Source organism: Gorilla gorilla, chromosome 19, assembly GCF_029281585.2.
Source record: "Gorilla gorilla gorilla isolate KB3781 chromosome 19, NHGRI_mGorGor1-v2.1_pri, whole genome shotgun sequence".
NCBI classification, from domain to species: Eukaryota; Metazoa; Chordata; class Mammalia; order Primates; family Hominidae; genus Gorilla; species Gorilla gorilla.
In genome coordinates, this window is record NC_073243.2 from 112,632,881 (window position 1) to 112,649,499 (window position 16,619).

Consider the following 16,619-nt stretch of genomic DNA (forward strand, 5'->3'; position numbering starts at 1 on the left):
GTTAGGGTTGTTTTAGGGTCAGGGCCAGGGCCCAGGGTTAGGGTTGTTATAGGGTCAGGGCCAGGGCCCAGGGTTAGGGTTGTTTTAGGGTCAGGACCAGGGCCCAGGGTTAGGGTTGTTTTAGGGTCAGGGCCAGGGCCCAGTGTTAGGTTTGTTTTAGGGTCAGGGCCAGGGCCCAGGGTTAGGGTTGTTTTAGGGTCAGGGCCCAGAGTTAGGGTTTTAGGCTCAGGGCCAGGGCCTCGGGTTGGGGTTTTAGGCTCAGGTCCATGGCCCAGGGTTAGGGTTAATTAAGGGTCCGGGCCAGGGCCCAGGTTGAGGGTTGATTTAGGGTCAGGGCCAGGGCCCAGGTTTAGGGTTGTTGTACGGTCAGGGCCAGGGCCCAGTGTTAGGGTTGTTTCAGGATCAGGGCCCTGAGTTAGGGTTGTTTCAGGGTCAGGGCCCAGGGTTAGGGTTTTTTCAGGGTGAGGGCCCAGGGTTTTGGTTGTTTTAGGGTCAGGGCCCAGGGTTAGGGTTGTTTTAGGGTCAGGGCCCAGGGATAGGGTTGTTTCAGGGTCAGGGACCAGGGTTAGGGTTGTTTCAAGGTCAGGGCCCAGGGTTAGGGTTGTTTCAGGGTCAGGGCCCTGGGTTAGGGTTGTTTCAGGGTCAGGGCCCAGGGTTAGGGTTGTTATAGGGTCAGGTCCTTGGCGCAGGTTTAGGGTTGATTTAGTGCAAGGGCCAAGGGTTAGGGTTGTTTTAGGGTCTGGCCAGGGCCCAGGGTTAGGGTTGTTTTAGGTCAGGGCCAGGGCCCAGGGATAGGGTTGTTTTAGGGTCAGGGCCAGGGCCCACGTTTAGGGTTGTTTTAGGGTCAGGGCCAGGGCCTAGGGTTAGGCTTGTTTTAGGGTCAGGTCGAGCGCCCACGGTTAGGCTTGTTTTAGGGTCAGGGCCAGGGCCCAGTGTTAGGCTTGTTTTAGGGTCAGGGCTAGGGCCCAGGGTTAAGGTTGTTGTAGGGTCAGGACCTGGGCCAAGGGTTAGGCTTGTTTTAGTGCCAGGGCCCAGGGTTAGGCTTGTTTTAGGGTTAGGGCCAGGGCCCAGGTTTAGGCTTGCTGTAGGGTCAGGGCCTGGGCCCAGGGATAGGGTTGTTTTAGGGTCAGGGCCAGGGCCAAGGGTTAGGGTTGTTTTAGGGTCAGGGCCAGGGCCCAGGGTTAGGCTTTTTTTAGGTTCAGGGCGAGGGCCCTGGGTTAGGGTTATTTTAGGGTCAGTGCCCAGGGTTAGTGTTGTTTTAGGGTCAGTGCCCAGGGTTAGGGTTGTTTTAGGGTCAGGTCCACGGCCCAGGGTTAGGAGTGTTTTAGGGTCAGGGCCAGGGCCCAGGGTTAGGGTTGTTTTAGGGTCAGGGCTAGGGCCCAGGTTTAGGCTTGTTTTAGGGTCACGGCCAGGTTCCAGGGTTAGGGTTCTTTTAGGGCCAGGTCCCATGGTTAGGGTTTTACAGTCAGGGCCAGGGCCCACAGTTAGGGTATTAGGCTCAGCGCAAGGGCCCAGGGTTAGGGTTTTAGGCTCAGGGCCATGTCCCAGGGTTAGGGTTTTAGGGTCAGGGCCTGGGCCCAGTGTTAGGTGTTTACGGTCAGGGCCCAGGGTTAGGGTTTTAGGGTCAGGGCCCAGGGTTAGGGTTTTAGGGTCAGGGCCCAGGGTTAGGGTGATTTCCAGGAAGTGACCTCACAGTGACTCAAGCTACCACTTACTGTTGATTGTGATGTAATGCCAGCTGAGACACATGCCTTGGGAGCTAAGTGGTTGCTGCCCTTGACTACTATGAAGACTGGTGTGGGAAGGGTCGCTTTGGATGCACTTGAGCAGGGGTCCCCAATCCCTGAGCCATGGAGCCGTAAGGAGCCACACAGCAGGTGAGTGGTGTCGAGTGAGGGAGTGAGGGAAGCTTCGTCTGTATTTACAGCCACTCCCCTTTGCTCACATTCCCGCCTGAGCTCCACCTTCTCAGATGAGCAGCAGCATTAGATTCTCATAGGAGAACGCACCCTGTTGTGAACCGTGCATGTGAGGGATCTAGGTTGCGCTGTGCTTATGAGAATCTAATACCTATTGATCTGTCACTTTCTCCCATCACGCTCAGGTGGGACCATCCAGTTTCAGGAAAACAAGCTGAACACGCCCACTGATTCTACATTATGGTGAGTTCTATAATTATTTTATTATATATTCCAGTGTAATAATGGAAATGAAGTGCCTAATAAACGTAAATGTGCTTAAATCTTTTGGCCCAGCTCCTACCTCCCGGCAGCCTCGCCAGGCCCAGAACTCTCTCCAGTCAGCCTCTACAGACCAAGCTCATGACTCACAATGGCCTATTGAGGCCCATACCCTACCTCACGGCAGTCTCCGCAGATGAGCCTACTGCCTCACAGCAGCCTCCACAGGCACAGCTCCATCGTTACAATGGCCTCTTTAGACCCAGCTCCTGCCGCCCAGCCTTCTCTCCAGGCCCTGAACTTTCTCCGTAAGTTGAGGTAGCTGGGACTGTAGGTATACATGACGATACTTGGCTAATTTTTAAATTGTTTTGCAGACATGGGGTCTCACTTTGTTGGCCAGGCTGGTGTCAAACTAATGGCCTCAAGTGACCCTTCCACCCCTGCCTCCCATCCTCGAGGTATGTGCCACCACAAGGAGCACTTGTTCAATTTTCTAAAGAAAAAATTTCTAAAGTAAGGCTGTGGGATGATGGCAGGAAGATAAAAGAAAAACAGAAGAATAAGTTAAAATGACTTATTCACATATATTCTTTTGACAGCAAGAAGAACTTTCAGTATATACATTCCTTACAAACAAACAAAGGGCAGATAAACAATGTTGTATAGGAACTTCAACACACACTGTACAATATTCCCACTTTGCTGACATAAGTTATGGAAATTTCGTGGTTTCCTTGAGTGTCGCTACCAGTATTTTGCTTCTCTGATGATTTTTATCAACTTCCTCATCTGTTAACTTCTCTCCAAGGTATGTCATGTCACGACATACTGCCGCTGCACGAACACGGCCAGTGTCTTCCTATTAAACATGAAGAAAGCTTTCCTAATTTCTCTTTTTACTCTCTGTCTTTGTGTTCTGCATTTTCCTTACTTTTATTGTCAGAAACTCCAGAAAGTGAATCGTACTAATTTATCACGATTTGCTTTATTAATTTATACTATGCTTATATGGAATTTTGCCCAACAGACCTCATTACAATTTGGGCCAGGGCCCAGGGTTAGGCTTGTTTTAGGGTCAGGGCCAGGGCCCAGGGTTAGGCTTGTTTTAGGGTCAGGGCCAGGGCCCAGGGTTAGGGTTGTTTTAGGGTCAGGGCCAGGGCCCAGGGTTAGGCTTCTTTTAGGGTCAGGGCCAGGGCCCAGGGTTAGGGTTGTTTTAGGGTCAGGGCCAGGGCCCAGGGTTAGGCTTGTTTTAGGGTGAGGGACAGGGCCCAGGGTTAGGGTTGTTTTAGGGTCAGTGCCAGGGCCCAGGGTTAGGCTTGTTTTAGGGTCAGGGCCAGGGCCCAGTGTTAGGCTTGTTTTAGGTTCAGGGCCAGGACCCAGGGTTCGGGTTGTTTTAGGGTCAGGGCCAGGGCCCAGGGTTAGGGTTGTTTTAGGGTCAGGACCTGGGCCCAGGGTTAGGCTTGTTTTAGTGCCAGGGCCCAGGGTTAGGGTTGTTTTAGGGTCAGGGCCAGGGCCCAGGGTTAGGGTTGTTTTAAGTCAGGGCCAGGGCCCAGCGTTAGGGTTGTTTTAGGTCAGGGCCAGGTCCCAGGGTTAGGCTTGTTTTAGGGTCAGGGCCAGGGCCCAGGGTTAGGGTTGTTTTAGGTCAGGGCCAGGGCCCAGGGTTAGGGTTGTTTTAGGTCAGGGCCAGGTCCCAGGGTTAGGGTTGTTTTAGGGTCAGGGCCCAGGGTTAGGATTGTTTTAGGGTTAGTGCCCATGGTTGGGTTTATTTTAGGGTCAGGGTCAGGGCCCAGGGATAGGTTTGTTTTAGGGTCAGTGTCAGGGCCCAGGGTTAGGGTTGTTTTAGGGTCAGGGCCAGGGCCCAGGGTTAGGCTTGTTTTAGGGTCAGGGCCAGGGCCCAGGGTTAGGGTTGTTTTAGGGTCAGGGCCAGGGCCAAGGTTTAGGGTTGTTTTAGGGTAAGGTCCAGGGCCCAGGGTTAGGGTTGTTTTAAGTTCAGGGCCAGGGCCCAGGGTTAGGGTTGTTTTAGGGTCAGGGCCAGGGCCCAGGGTTAGGATTGTTTTAGGGTCAGGACCTGGGCCCAGGGTTAGGCTTGTTTTAGGGTCAGGGCCAGGGCCCAGGGTTAGGCTTGTTTTAGGGTCTGAGCCAGGTCCCAGGGTTAGGGTTGTTTTAGGGTCAGGGTTAGGGCCAGGGCCCAGGGTTAGGGTTTTTTTAGGGTCAGGGCGAGGGCCCAGGGTTAGGCTTGTTTTAGGGTCAGGGCCAGGGCCCAGGTTTAGGGTTGTTTTAGGTCAGGGCCATGGCCCAGTGTTAGGGTTGTTTTAGGTCAGGGCCAGGTCCCAGGGTTAGGGTTGTTTTAGGGTCAGGGCCAGGGCCCAGGGTTAGGGTTGTTTTAGGGTCAGGGCTAGGGCCCAGGTTTAGGCTTGTTTTAGGGACAGGGCCAGGGCCCAGTGTTAGGCTTGTTTTAGGGTCAGGGCCAGGGCCGAGCGTTAGGCTTGTTTTAGGGTCAGGGACAGGGCCCAGGGTTAGGGTTGTTTTAGGGTCAGGGCCAGGGCCCAGGCTTAGGCTTGTTTTAGGGTCAGGGCCAGGGCCCAGGGTTAGGGTTGTTTTAGGGTCAGGACCTGGGCCCAGTGTTAGTCTTGTTTTAGTGCCAGGGCCCAGGTTTACGGTTGTTTTAGGGTCAGGGACAGGGTCCAGGTTTAGGGTTGTTTTAGGTCAGGGCCAGGGTCCAGGATTAGGGTTGTTTTAGGGTCAGTGCCCGGGCCCAGGGTTAGGGTTGTTTTAAGGTCAGGGCCAGGGTCCAGGGTGAGGGTTGTTTCCGTGTCAGGGCCAGGGCCCAGGGTTAGGGTTGTTTTAGGGTCAGGGCCAGGGCCCAGGGTTAGGCCTGTTTTAGGGTCTGGGCCAGGGCCCAGGGTTAGGGTTGTTTTAGGGTCTGGACCTGGGCCCAGTGTGAGGCTTGTTTTACTGCCAGGGCCCAGGGTTAGGGTTGTTTTAGGGTCAGGGCCAGGGCCCAGGGTTAGGCTTGTTTTAGGTCAGCGCCAGGGCGCAGGATTAGGGTTGTTTTAGGGTCAGGGCCAGGGCCCAGGGTTAGGGTTGTTTTAGGGTCAGGGCCAGGGCCCAGGGTTAGGGTTGTTTTAGGGTGAGGGACAGGGCCCAGGGTTAGGGTTGTTTTAGGGTCAGTGCCAGGGCCCAGGGTTAGGCTTGTTTTAGGGTCAGGGCCAGGGCCCAGTGTTAGGCTTGTTTTAGGTTCAGGGCCAGGACCCAGGGTTCGGGTTGTTTTAGGGTCAGGGCCAGGGCCCAGGGTTAGGGTTGTTTTAGGGTCAGGACCTGGGCCCAGGGTTAGGCTTGTTTTAGTGCCAGGGCCCAGGGTTAGGGTTGTTTTAGGGTCAGGGCCAGGGCCCAGGGTTAGGGTTGTTTTAAGTCAGGGCCAGGGCCCAGCGTTAGGGTTGTTTTAGGTCAGGGCCATGTCCCAGGGTTAGGCTTGTTTTAGGGTCAGGGCCAGGGCCCAGGGTTAGGGTTGTTTTAGGTCAGGGCCAGGGCCCAGGGTTAGGGTTGTTTTAGGTCAGGGCCAGGTCCCAGGGTTAGGGTTGTTTTAGGGTCAGGGCCCAGGGTTAGGATTGTTTTAGGGTTAGTGCCCATGGTTGGGTTTATTTTAGGGTCAGGGTCAGGGCCCAGGGATAGGTTTGTTTTAGGGTCAGTGTCAGGGCCCAGGGTTAGGGTTGTTTTAGGGTCAGGGCCAGGGCCCAGGGTTAGGCTTGTTTTAGGGTCAGGGCCAGGGCCCAGGGTTAGGGTTGTTTTAGGGTCAGGGCCAGGGCCAAGGTTTAGGGTTGTTTTAGGGTAAGGTCCAGGGCCCAGGGTTAGGGTTGTTTTAAGTTCAGGGCCAGGGCCCAGGGTTAGGGTTGTTTTAGGGTCAGGGCCAGGGCCCAGGGTTAGGATTGTTTTAGGGTCAGGACCTGGGCCCAGGGTTAGGCTTGTTTTAGGGTCAGGGCCAGGGCCCAGGGTTAGGCTTGTTTTAGGGTCTGAGCCAGGTCCCAGGGTTAGGGTTGTTTTAGGGTCAGGGTTAGGGCCAGGGCCCAGGGTTAGGGTTTTTTTAGGGTCAGGGCGAGGGCCCAGGGTTAGGCTTGTTTTAGGTTCAGGGCCAGGGCCCAGGTTTAGGGTTGTTTTAGGTCAGGGCCATGGCCCAGTGTTAGGGTTGTTTTAGGTCAGGGCCAGGTCCCAGGGTTAGGGTTGTTTTAGGGTCAGGGCCAGGGCCCAGGGTTAGGGTTGTTTTAGGGTCAGGGCTAGGGCCCAGGTTTAGGCTTGTTTTAGGGACAGGGCCAGGGCCCAGGGTTAGGCTTGTTTTAGGGTCAGGGCCAGGGCCGAGCGTTAGGCTTGTTTTAGGGTCAGGGACAGGGCCCAGGGTTAGGGTTGTTTTAGGGTCAGGGCCAGGGCCCAGGCTTAGGCTTGTTTTAGGGTCAGGGCCAGGGCCCAGGGTTAGGGTTGTTTTAGGGTCAGGACCTGGGCCCAGTGTTAGTCTTGTTTTAGTGCCAGGGCCCAGGTTTACGGTTGTTTTAGGGTCAGGGACAGGGTCCAGGTTTAGGGTTGTTTTAGGTCAGGGCCAGGGTCCAGGATTAGGGTTGTTTTAGGGTCAGTGCCCGGGCCCAGGGTTAGGGTTGTTTTAAGGTCAGGGCCAGGGTCCAGGGTGAGGGTTGTTTCCGTGTCAGGGCCAGGGCCCAGGGTTAGGGTTGTTTTAGGGTCAGGGCCAGGGCCCAGGGTTAGGCCTGTTTTAGGGTCTGGGCCAGGGCCCAGGGTTAGGGTTGTTTTAGGGTCTGGACCTGGGCCCAGTGTGAGGCTTGTTTTACTGCCAGGGCCCAGGGTTAGGGTTGTTTTAGGGTCAGGGCCAGGGCCCAGGGTTAGGCTTGTTTTAGGTCAGCGCCAGGGCGCAGGATTAGGGTTGTTTTAGGGTCAGGGCCAGGGCCGAGGGTTAGGGTTGTTTTAGGGTCAGGGACAGGGCCCAGGGTTAGGGTTGTTTTAGGGTCAGGGCCAGGTCCCAGGGTTAGGCTTGTTTTAGGGTCAGAGCCAGGGCCCAGGGTTAGGCTTGTTTTTGGGTCAGGGCCAGGGCCCAGGGTTAGGCTTGTTTTAGGGTCATTGCCAGGGCCCAGGATTAGGGTTGTTTTAGGGTCAGGGCCAGGGCCCAGCGTTAGGGTTGTTTTAGCGTCAGGGCCAAGGCGCAGGGTTAGGGTCGTTTTAGGCTCAGGACCTGGGCCCAGGGTTAGGCTTATTTTAGTGCCAGGGCCCAGGGTTAGGGTTGTTTTAGGGTCATGGCCAGGGCCCAGGGTTAGGGTTGTTTTAGGTCAGGGCCAGGGCCCAGCATCAGGGTTGTTTTAGGGTCCGGGACAGGTCCCAGGTTTAGGGGTGTTTTAGGGTCAGGGCCAGGGCCCAGGGTAAGGGTTGTTTCAGTGTCAGGGCCAGGGCCCAGTGTTAGGGTTGTTTTAGGGTCAGGGCCAGGGTCCAGGGTAAGGGTTGTTTCAGTGTCAGGGCCAGGGCCCAGGGTTAGGGTTGTTTTAGGGTTAGGGCCAGGGCCCAGGGTTATGGTTATTTTAGGGTCATTACCCAGGGTTAGGGATGTTTTAGGGTCAGTGCCCAGGGTTAGGGTTGTTTTAGGGTCAGGTCCAGGGCCCAGGGTTAGGGTTGTTTTAGGGTCAGGTCCAGGGCCCAGGGATAGGCTTGTTTTATGGTCAGGGCCAGGGCCCAGGGTTAGGGTTGTTTTAGGGTCAGGGCTAGGGCCCAGGTTTAGGCTTGTTTTAGGGTCAGGGCCAGGGCCAAGTATTAGGCTTGTATTAGGGTCAGGTCCAGGGCCTACGGATACGCTTGTTTTAGGGTCAGGGCCAGGGCCCAGGATTATTCTTGTTTTATGGTCAAGGACAGGGCCCAGGGTTAGGGTTCTTTTAGGGTCAGGGCCAGGTCCCAGGGATAGGCTTGTTTTAGGGTCAGGGCCATGGCCCAGGTTTAGGCTTGTTTTAGGGTTAGGGCCAGGGCCCAGGGTTAGGGTTGTTTTAGGGTCAGGGCCAGGGCCCAGGGTTAGGCTTTTTTTAGGGTCAGGGCCAGGGCCCAGGGTTAGGGTTATTTTAGGGTCAGTGCCCAGGGTTAGTGTTGTTTTAGGGTCAGTGCCCAGGGTTAGGGTTGTTTTAGGGTCAGGTCCAGGGCCCAGGGTTAGGCGTGTTTTAGGGTCAGGGCCAGGGCCCAGGGTTAGGGTTGTTTTAGGGTCAGGGCTAGGGCCCAGGTTTAGGCTTGTTTTAGGGTCATGGCCAGGTCCCAGGGTTAGGGTTCTTTTAGGGCCAGGTCCCATGGTTAGGGTTTTACAGTCAGGGCCAGGGCCCACAGTTAGGGTATTAGGCTCAGCGCAAGGGCCCAGGGTTAGGGTTTTAGGCTCAGGGCCATGTCCCAGGGTTAGGGTTTTAGGGTCAGGGCCCAGGGTTAGGGTTTTAGGGTCAGGACCCAGTGTTAGAGTTTTAGGGTCATGGCCCAGGGTTAGGGTTTTAGGGTCAGGGCCCAGGGTTAGGGTGATTTCCAGGAAGTGACCTCACAGTGACTCAAGCTACCACTTACTGTTGATTGTGATGTAATGCCAGCTGAGGCACATGCCTTGGGAGCTAAGTGGTTGCTGCCCTTGACTACTATGAAGACTGGTGTGGGAAGGGTCGCTTTGGATGCACTTGAGCAGGGGTCCCCAATCCCTGAGCCATGGAGCCGTAAGGAGCCACACAGCAGGTGAGTGGTGTCGAGTGAGGGAGTGAGGGAAGCTTCGTCTGTATTTACAGCCACTCCCCTTTGCTCACATTCCCGCCTGAGCTCCACCTTCTCAGATGAGCAGCAGCATTAGATTCTCATAGGAGAACGCACCCTGTTGTGAACCGTGCATGTGAGGGATCTAGGTTGCGCTGTGCTTATGAGAATCTAATACCTATTGATCTGTCACTTTCTCCCATCACGCTCAGGTGGGACCATCCAGTTTCAGGAAAACAAGCTGAACACGCCCACTGATTCTACATTATGGTGAGTTCTATAATTATTTTATTATATATTCCAGTGTAATAATGGAAATGAAGTGCCTAATAAACGTAAATGTGCTTAAATCTTTTGGCCCAGCTCCTACCTCCCGGCAGCCTCGCCAGGCCCAGAACTCTCTCCAGTCAGCCTCTACAGACCAAGCTCATGACTCACAATGGCCTATTGAGGCCCATACCCTACCTCACGGCAGTCTCCGCAGATGAGCCTACTGCCTCACAACAGCCTCCACAGGCACAGCTCCATCGTTACAATGGCCTCTTTAGACCCAGCTCCTGCCGCCCAGCCTTCTCTCCAGGCCCTGAACTTTCTCCGTAAGTTGAGGTAGCTGGGACTGTAGGTATACATGACGATACTTGGCTAATTTTTAAATTGTTTTGCAGACATGGGGTCTCACTTTGTTGGCCAGGCTGCTGTCAAACTAATGGCCTCAAGTGACCCTTCCACCCCTGCCTCCCATCCTCGAGGTATGTGCCACCACAAGGAGCACTTGTTCAATTTTCTAAAGAAAAAATTTCTAAAGTAAGGCTGTGGGATGATGGCAGGAAGATAAAAGAAAAACAGAAGAATAAGTTAAAATGACTTATTCACACATATTCTTTTGACAGCAGGAAGAACTTTTAGTATATACATTCCTTACAAACAAACAAACGGCAGATAAACAATGTTGTATAGGAACTTCAACACACACTGTACAATATTCCCACTTTGCTGACATAAGTTATGGAAATTTCGTGGTTTCCTTGAGTGTCGCTAGCAGTATTTTGCTTCTCTGATGATTTTTATCAACTTCCTCATCTGTTAACTTCTCTCCAAGGTATGTCATGTCACGACATACTGCCGCTGCACGAACACGGCCAGTGTCTTCCTATTAAACATGAAGAAAGCTTTCCTAATTTCTCTTTTTACTCTCTGTCTTTGTGTTCTGCATTTTCCTTACTTTTATTGTCAGAAACTCCAGAAAGTGAATCGTACTAATTTATCACGATTTGCTTTATTAATTTATACTATGCTTATATGGAATTTTGCCCAACAGACCTCATTACAATTTGGGCCAGGGCCCAGGGTTAGGGTTGTTTTAATGTCAGGGCCCAGAGTTAGGGTTGTTTTAGGGTCAGGGCCCAGGGTTAGGGTTGTTTTAGGGTCAGGGCCCAGGGTTAGGGTTGTTTAAGGGTCAGGGCCCAGGGTTAGGGTTGTTTTAGGGTCAGGGCCCAGGGTTAGTGTTGTTTTAGGGTCAGGGCCCAGGGTTAGTGTTGTTTTAGGGTCAGGGCCCAGTGTTAGGGTTGTTTTAGGGTCAGGGCCCAGGGTTGGGGTTGTTTTAGGGTCAGGGCCCAGGGTAGGGTTGTTTTAGGGTCAGGACCCACGATTAGATTTTTAGGATCAGGGTCAGGGCCCAGGGTTAGGGTTTTAGGGTAAGGGCCAGGGCCCAGGGTTAGGGTTTTAGGCTCAGGGCCAGGGCCCAGGGTTAGGGTTTTAGGCTCAGGGCTAGGGCCCAGGGTTAGGGTTTTAGGATCAGGGTCAGGGCCCAGGGTTAGGGTTTTAGGCTCAGGGCCAGGGCCCAGGGTTAGTGTTTTAGAGTCAGGGCCAGGGCCCAGGGTTAGGGTTGTTTTAGGCTCAGGGCCAGCGCCCATGGTTAGGGTTGTTTTAGGGTCAGGGCCAGGGCCCAGGGTTAGGGTTGTTATAGGGTCAGGGCCAGGGCCCAGGGTTAGGGTTGTTTTAGGGTCAGGACCAGGGCCCAGGGTTAGGGTTGTTTTAGGGTCAGGGCCAGGGCCCAGTGTTAGGTTTGTTTTAGGGTCAGGGCCAGGGCCCAGGGTTAGGGTTGTTTTAGGGTCAGGGCCCAGAGTTAGGGTTTTAGGCTCAGGGCCAGGGCCTCGGGTTGGGGTTTTAGGCTCAGGTCCATGGCCCAGGGTTAGGGTTAATTAAGGGTCCGGGCCAGGGCCCAGGTTGAGGGTTGATTTAGGGTCAGGGCCAGGGCCCAGGTTTAGGGTTGTTGTACGGTCAGGGCCAGGGCCCAGTGTTAGGGTTGTTTCAGGATCAGGGCCCTGAGTTAGGGTTGTTTCAGGGTCAGGGCCCAGGGTTAGGGTTTTTTCAGGGTGAGGGCCCAGGGTTTTGGTTGTTTTAGGGTCAGGGCCCAGGGTTAGGGTTGTTTTAGGGTCAGGGCCCAGGGATAGGGTTGTTTCAGGGTCAGGGACCAGGGTTAGGGTTGTTTCAAGGTCAGGGCCCAGGGTTAGGGTTGTTTCAGGGTCAGGGCCCTGGGTTAGGGTTGTTTCAGGGTCAGGGCCCAGGGTTAGGGTTGTTATAGGGTCAGGTCCTTGGCGCAGGTTTAGGGTTGATTTAGTGCAAGGGCCAAGGGTTAGGGTTGTTTTAGGGTCTGGCCAGGGCCCAGGGTTAGGGTTGTTTTAGGTCAGGGCCAGGGCCCAGGGATAGGGTTGTTTTAGGGTCAGGGCCAGGGCCCACGTTTAGGGTTGTTTTAGGGTCAGGGCCAGGGCCTAGGGTTAGGCTTGTTTTAGGGTCAGGTCGAGCGCCCACGGTTAGGCTTGTTTTAGGGTCAGGGCCAGGGCCCAGTGTTAGGCTTGTTTTAGGGTCAGGGCTAGGGCCCAGGGTTAAGGTTGTTGTAGGGTCAGGACCTGGGCCAAGGGTTAGGCTTGTTTTAGTGCCAGGGCCCAGGGTTAGGCTTGTTTTAGGGTTAGGGCCAGGGCCCAGGTTTAGGCTTGCTGTAGGGTCAGGGCCTGGGCCCAGGGATAGGGTTGTTTTAGGGTCAGGGCCAGGGCCAAGGGTTAGGGTTGTTTTAGGGTCAGGGCCAGGGCCCAGGGTTAGGCTTTTTTTAGGTTCAGGGCGAGGGCCCTGGGTTAGGGTTATTTTAGGGTCAGTGCCCAGGGTTAGTGTTGTTTTAGGGTCAGTGCCCAGGGTTAGGGTTGTTTTAGGGTCAGGTCCACGGCCCAGGGTTAGGAGTGTTTTAGGGTCAGGGCCAGGGCCCAGGGTTAGGGTTGTTTTAGGGTCAGGGCTAGGGCCCAGGTTTAGGCTTGTTTTAGGGTCACGGCCAGGTTCCAGGGTTAGGGTTCTTTTAGGGCCAGGTCCCATGGTTAGGGTTTTACAGTCAGGGCCAGGGCCCACAGTTAGGGTATTAGGCTCAGCGCAAGGGCCCAGGGTTAGGGTTTTAGGCTCAGGGCCATGTCCCAGGGTTAGGGTTTTAGGGTCAGGGCCTGGGCCCAGTGTTAGGTGTTTACGGTCAGGGCCCAGGGTTAGGGTTTTAGGGTCAGGGCCCAGGGTTAGGGTTTTAGGGTCAGGGCCCAGGGTTAGGGTGATTTCCAGGAAGTGACCTCACAGTGACTCAAGCTACCACTTACTGTTGATTGTGATGTAATGCCAGCTGAGACACATGCCTTGGGAGCTAAGTGGTTGCTGCCCTTGACTACTATGAAGACTGGTGTGGGAAGGGTCGCTTTGGATGCACTTGAGCAGGGGTCCCCAATCCCTGAGCCATGGAGCCGTAAGGAGCCACACAGCAGGTGAGTGGTGTCGAGTGAGGGAGTGAGGGAAGCTTCGTCTGTATTTACAGCCACTCCCCTTTGCTCACATTCCCGCCTGAGCTCCACCTTCTCAGATGAGCAGCAGCATTAGATTCTCATAGGAGAACGCACCCTGTTGTGAACCGTGCATGTGAGGGATCTAGGTTGCGCTGTGCTTATGAGAATCTAATACCTATTGATCTGTCACTTTCTCCCATCACGCTCAGGTGGGACCATCCAGTTTCAGGAAAACAAGCTGAACACGCCCACTGATTCTACATTATGGTGAGTTCTATAATTATTTTATTATATATTCCAGTGTAATAATGGAAATGAAGTGCCTAATAAACGTAAATGTGCTTAAATCTTTTGGCCCAGCTCCTACCTCCCGGCAGCCTCGCCAGGCCCAGAACTCTCTCCAGTCAGCCTCTACAGACCAAGCTCATGACTCACAATGGCCTATTGAGGCCCATACCCTACCTCACGGCAGTCTCCGCAGATGAGCCTACTGCCTCACAGCAGCCTCCACAGGCACAGCTCCATCGTTACAATGGCCTCTTTAGACCCAGCTCCTGCCGCCCAGCCTTCTCTCCAGGCCCTGAACTTTCTCCGTAAGTTGAGGTAGCTGGGACTGTAGGTATACATGACGATACTTGGCTAATTTTTAAATTGTTTTGCAGACATGGGGTCTCACTTTGTTGGCCAGGCTGGTGTCAAACTAATGGCCTCAAGTGACCCTTCCACCCCTGCCTCCCATCCTCGAGGTATGTGCCACCACAAGGAGCACTTGTTCAATTTTCTAAAGAAAAAATTTCTAAAGTAAGGCTGTGGGATGATGGCAGGAAGATAAAAGAAAAACAGAAGAATAAGTTAAAATGACTTATTCACATATATTCTTTTGACAGCAAGAAGAACTTTTAGTATATACATTCCTTACAAACAAACAAACGGCAGATAAACAATGTTGTATAGGAACTTCAACACACACTGTACAATATTCCCACTTTGCTGACATAAGTTATGGAAATTTCGTGGTTTCCTTGAGTGTCGCTAGCAGTATTTTGCTTCTCTGATGATTTTTATCAACTTCCTCATCTGTTAACTTCTCTCCAAGGTATGTCATGTCACGACATACTGCCGCTGCACGAACACGGCCAGTGTCTTCCTATTAAACATGAAGAAAGCTTTCCTAATTTCTCTTTTTACTCTCTGTCTTTGTGTTCTGCATTTTCCTTACTTTTATTGTCAGAAACTCCAGAAAGTGAATCGTACTAATTTATCACGATTTGCTTTATTAATTTATACTATGCTTATATGGAATTTTGCCCAACAGACCTCATTACAATTTGGGCCAGGGCCCAGGGTTAGGGTTGTTTTAATGTCAGGGCCCAGAGTTAGGGTTGTTTTAGGGTCAGGACCAAGGGCTAGGGTTGTTTTAGGGTCAGGGCCCATGGTTAGGGTTGTTTAAGGGTCAGGGCCCAGGGTTAGGGTTGTTTTAGGGTCAGGGCCCAGGGTTAGGGTTGTTTTAGGGTCAGGGCCCAGGGTTAGTGTTGTTTTAGGGTCAGGGCCCAGTGTTAGGGTTGTTTTAGGGTCAGGGCCCAGGGTTGGGGTTGTTTTAGGGTCAGGTCCCAGGGTAGGGTTGTTTTAGGGTCAGGACCCACGATTAGATTTTTAGGATCAGGGTCAGGGCCCAGGGTTAGGGTTTTAGGCTCAGGGCCAGGGCCCAGGGTTAGGGTTTTAGGCTCAGGGCCAGGGCCCAGGGTTAGGGTTTTAGGCTCAGGGCTAGGGCCCAGGGTTAGGGTTTTAGGATCAGGGTCAGGGCCCAGGGTTAGGGTTTTAGGCTCAGGGCCAGGGCCCAGGGTTAGTGTTTTAGAGTCAGGGCCAGGGCCCAGGGTTAGGGTTGTTTTAGGCTCAGGGCCAGCGCCCATGGTTAGGGTTGTTTTAGGGTCAGGGCCAGGGCCCAGGGTTAGGGTTGTTATAGGGTCAGGGCCAGGGCCCAGGGTTAGGGTTGTTTTAGGGTCAGGACCAGGGCCCAGGGTTAGGGTTGTTTTAGGGTCAGGGCCAGGGCCCAGTGTTAGGTTTGTTTTAGGGTTAGGGCCAGGGCCCAGGGTTAGGGTTGTTTTAGGGTCAGGGCCCAGAGTTAGGGTTTTAGGCTCAGGGCCAGGGCCTCGGGTTAGGGTTTTAGGCTCAGGGCCATGGCCCAGGGTTAGGGTTAATTAAGGGTCAGGGCCAGGGCCCAGGTTTAGGGTTGATTTAGGGTCAGGGCCAGGGCCCAGGTTTAGGGTTGTTGTACGGTCAGGGCCAGGGCCCAGTGTTAGGGTTGTTTCAGGATCAGGGCCCTGAGTTAGGGTTGTTTCAGGGTCAGGGCCCAGGGTTAGGGTTTTTTCAGGGTGAGGGCCCAGGGTTTTGGTTGTTTTAGGGTCAGGGCCCAGGGTTAGGGTTGTTTTAGGGTCAGGGCCCAGGGATAGGGTTGTTTCAGGGTCAGGGACCAGGGTTAGGGTTGTTTCAAGGTCAGGGCCCAGGGTTAGGGTTGTTTCAGGGTCAGGGCCCTGGGTTAGGGTTGTTTCAGGGTCAGGGCCCAGGGTTAGGGTTGTTTTAGGGTCAGGTCCTTGGCGCAGGTTTAGGGTTGATTTAGTGCAAGGGCCAAGGGTTAGGGTTGTTTTAGGGTCTGGCCAGGGCCCAGGGTTAGGGTTGTTTTAGGTCAGGGCCAGGGCCCAGGGATAGTGTTGTTTTAGGGTCAGGGCCAGGGCCCACGTTTAGGGTTGTTTTAGGGTCAGGGCCAGGGCCTAGGGTTAGGCTTGTTTTAGGGTCAGGTCGAGCGCCCACGGTTAGGCTTGTTTTAGGGTCAGGGCCAGGGCCCAGGGTTAGGCTTTTTTTAGGTTCAGGGCCAGGGCCCAGGGTTAGGGTTATTTTAGGGTCAGTGCCCAGGGTTAGTGTTGTTTTAGGGTCAGTGCCCAGGGTTAGGGTTGTTTTAGGGTCAGGTCCACGGCCCAGGGTTAGGAGTGTTTTAGGGTCAGGGCCAGGGCCCAGGGTTAGGGTTGTTTTAGGGTCAGGGCTAGGGCCCAGGTTTAGGCTTGTTTTAGGGTCACGGCCAGGTCCCAGGGTTAGGGTTCTTTAGGGCCAGGTCCCATGGTTAGGGTTTTACAGTCAGGGCCAGGGCCCACAGTTAGGGTATTAGGCTCAGCGCAAGGGCCCAGGGTTAGGGTTATAGGCTCAGGGCCATGTCCCAGGGTTAGGGTTTTAGGGTCAGGGCCTGGGCCCAGGGTTAGGTGTTTACGGTCAGGGCCCAGGGTTAGGGTTTTAGGGTCAGGGCCCAGGGTTAGGGTTTTACGGTCAGGGCCCAGGGTTATGGTTTTAGGGTCAGGGCCCAGGGTTAGGGTGATTTCCAGGAAGTGACCTCACAGTGACTCAAGCTACCACTTACTGTTGATTGTGATGTAATGCCAGCTGAGGCACTTGCCTTGGGAGCTAAGTGGTTGCTGCCCTTGACTACTATGAAGACTGGTGTGGGAAGGGTCGCTTTGGATGCACTTGAGCAGGGGTCCCCAATAACTGAGCCATGGAGCCGTAAGGAGCCACGCAGTAGGTGAGTGGTGTCGAGTGAGGGAGTGAGGGAAGCTTCGTCTGTATTTACAGCCACTCCCCTTTGCTCACATTCCCGCCTGAGCTCCACCTTCTCAGATGAGCAGCAGCATTAGATTCTCATAGGAGAACGCACCCTGTTGTGAACCGTGCATGTGAGGGATCTAGGTTGCGCTGTGCTTATGAGAATCTAATACCTATTGATCTGTCACTTTCTCCCATCACGCTCAGGTGGGACCATCCAGTTTCAGGAAAACAAGCTTAACACGCCCACTGATTCTACATTATGGTGAGTTCTATAATTATT

At 53.9% G+C, this 16,619-nt stretch overlaps 1 long non-coding RNA gene across 11 annotated transcripts in view; it reads left to right on the plus strand.

The window, feature by feature from the left end:
• Positions 1 to 16,619, plus strand: part of LOC129527934 (uncharacterized) — a 52,486-nt gene that overhangs the window by 18,981 nt on the left and 16,886 nt on the right. For 9 of the 11 annotated variants that reach the window (XR_010131870.1, XR_010131878.1, XR_010131872.1 and 6 more), the window contains 7 exons: positions 2,105 to 2,162; positions 2,256 to 2,488; positions 9,152 to 9,209; positions 9,303 to 9,535; positions 12,958 to 13,015; positions 13,109 to 13,341; positions 16,544 to 16,601. This is a non-coding gene — a long non-coding RNA (uncharacterized lncRNA). Of the gene's footprint in view, positions 1 to 2,104; positions 2,163 to 2,255; positions 2,499 to 9,151; positions 9,210 to 9,302; positions 9,546 to 12,957; positions 13,016 to 13,108; positions 13,342 to 16,543; positions 16,602 to 16,619 lie in introns of all 11 variants that reach the window. The other 2 variants (XR_010131874.1, XR_010131876.1) reach the window with 2 other exon arrangements.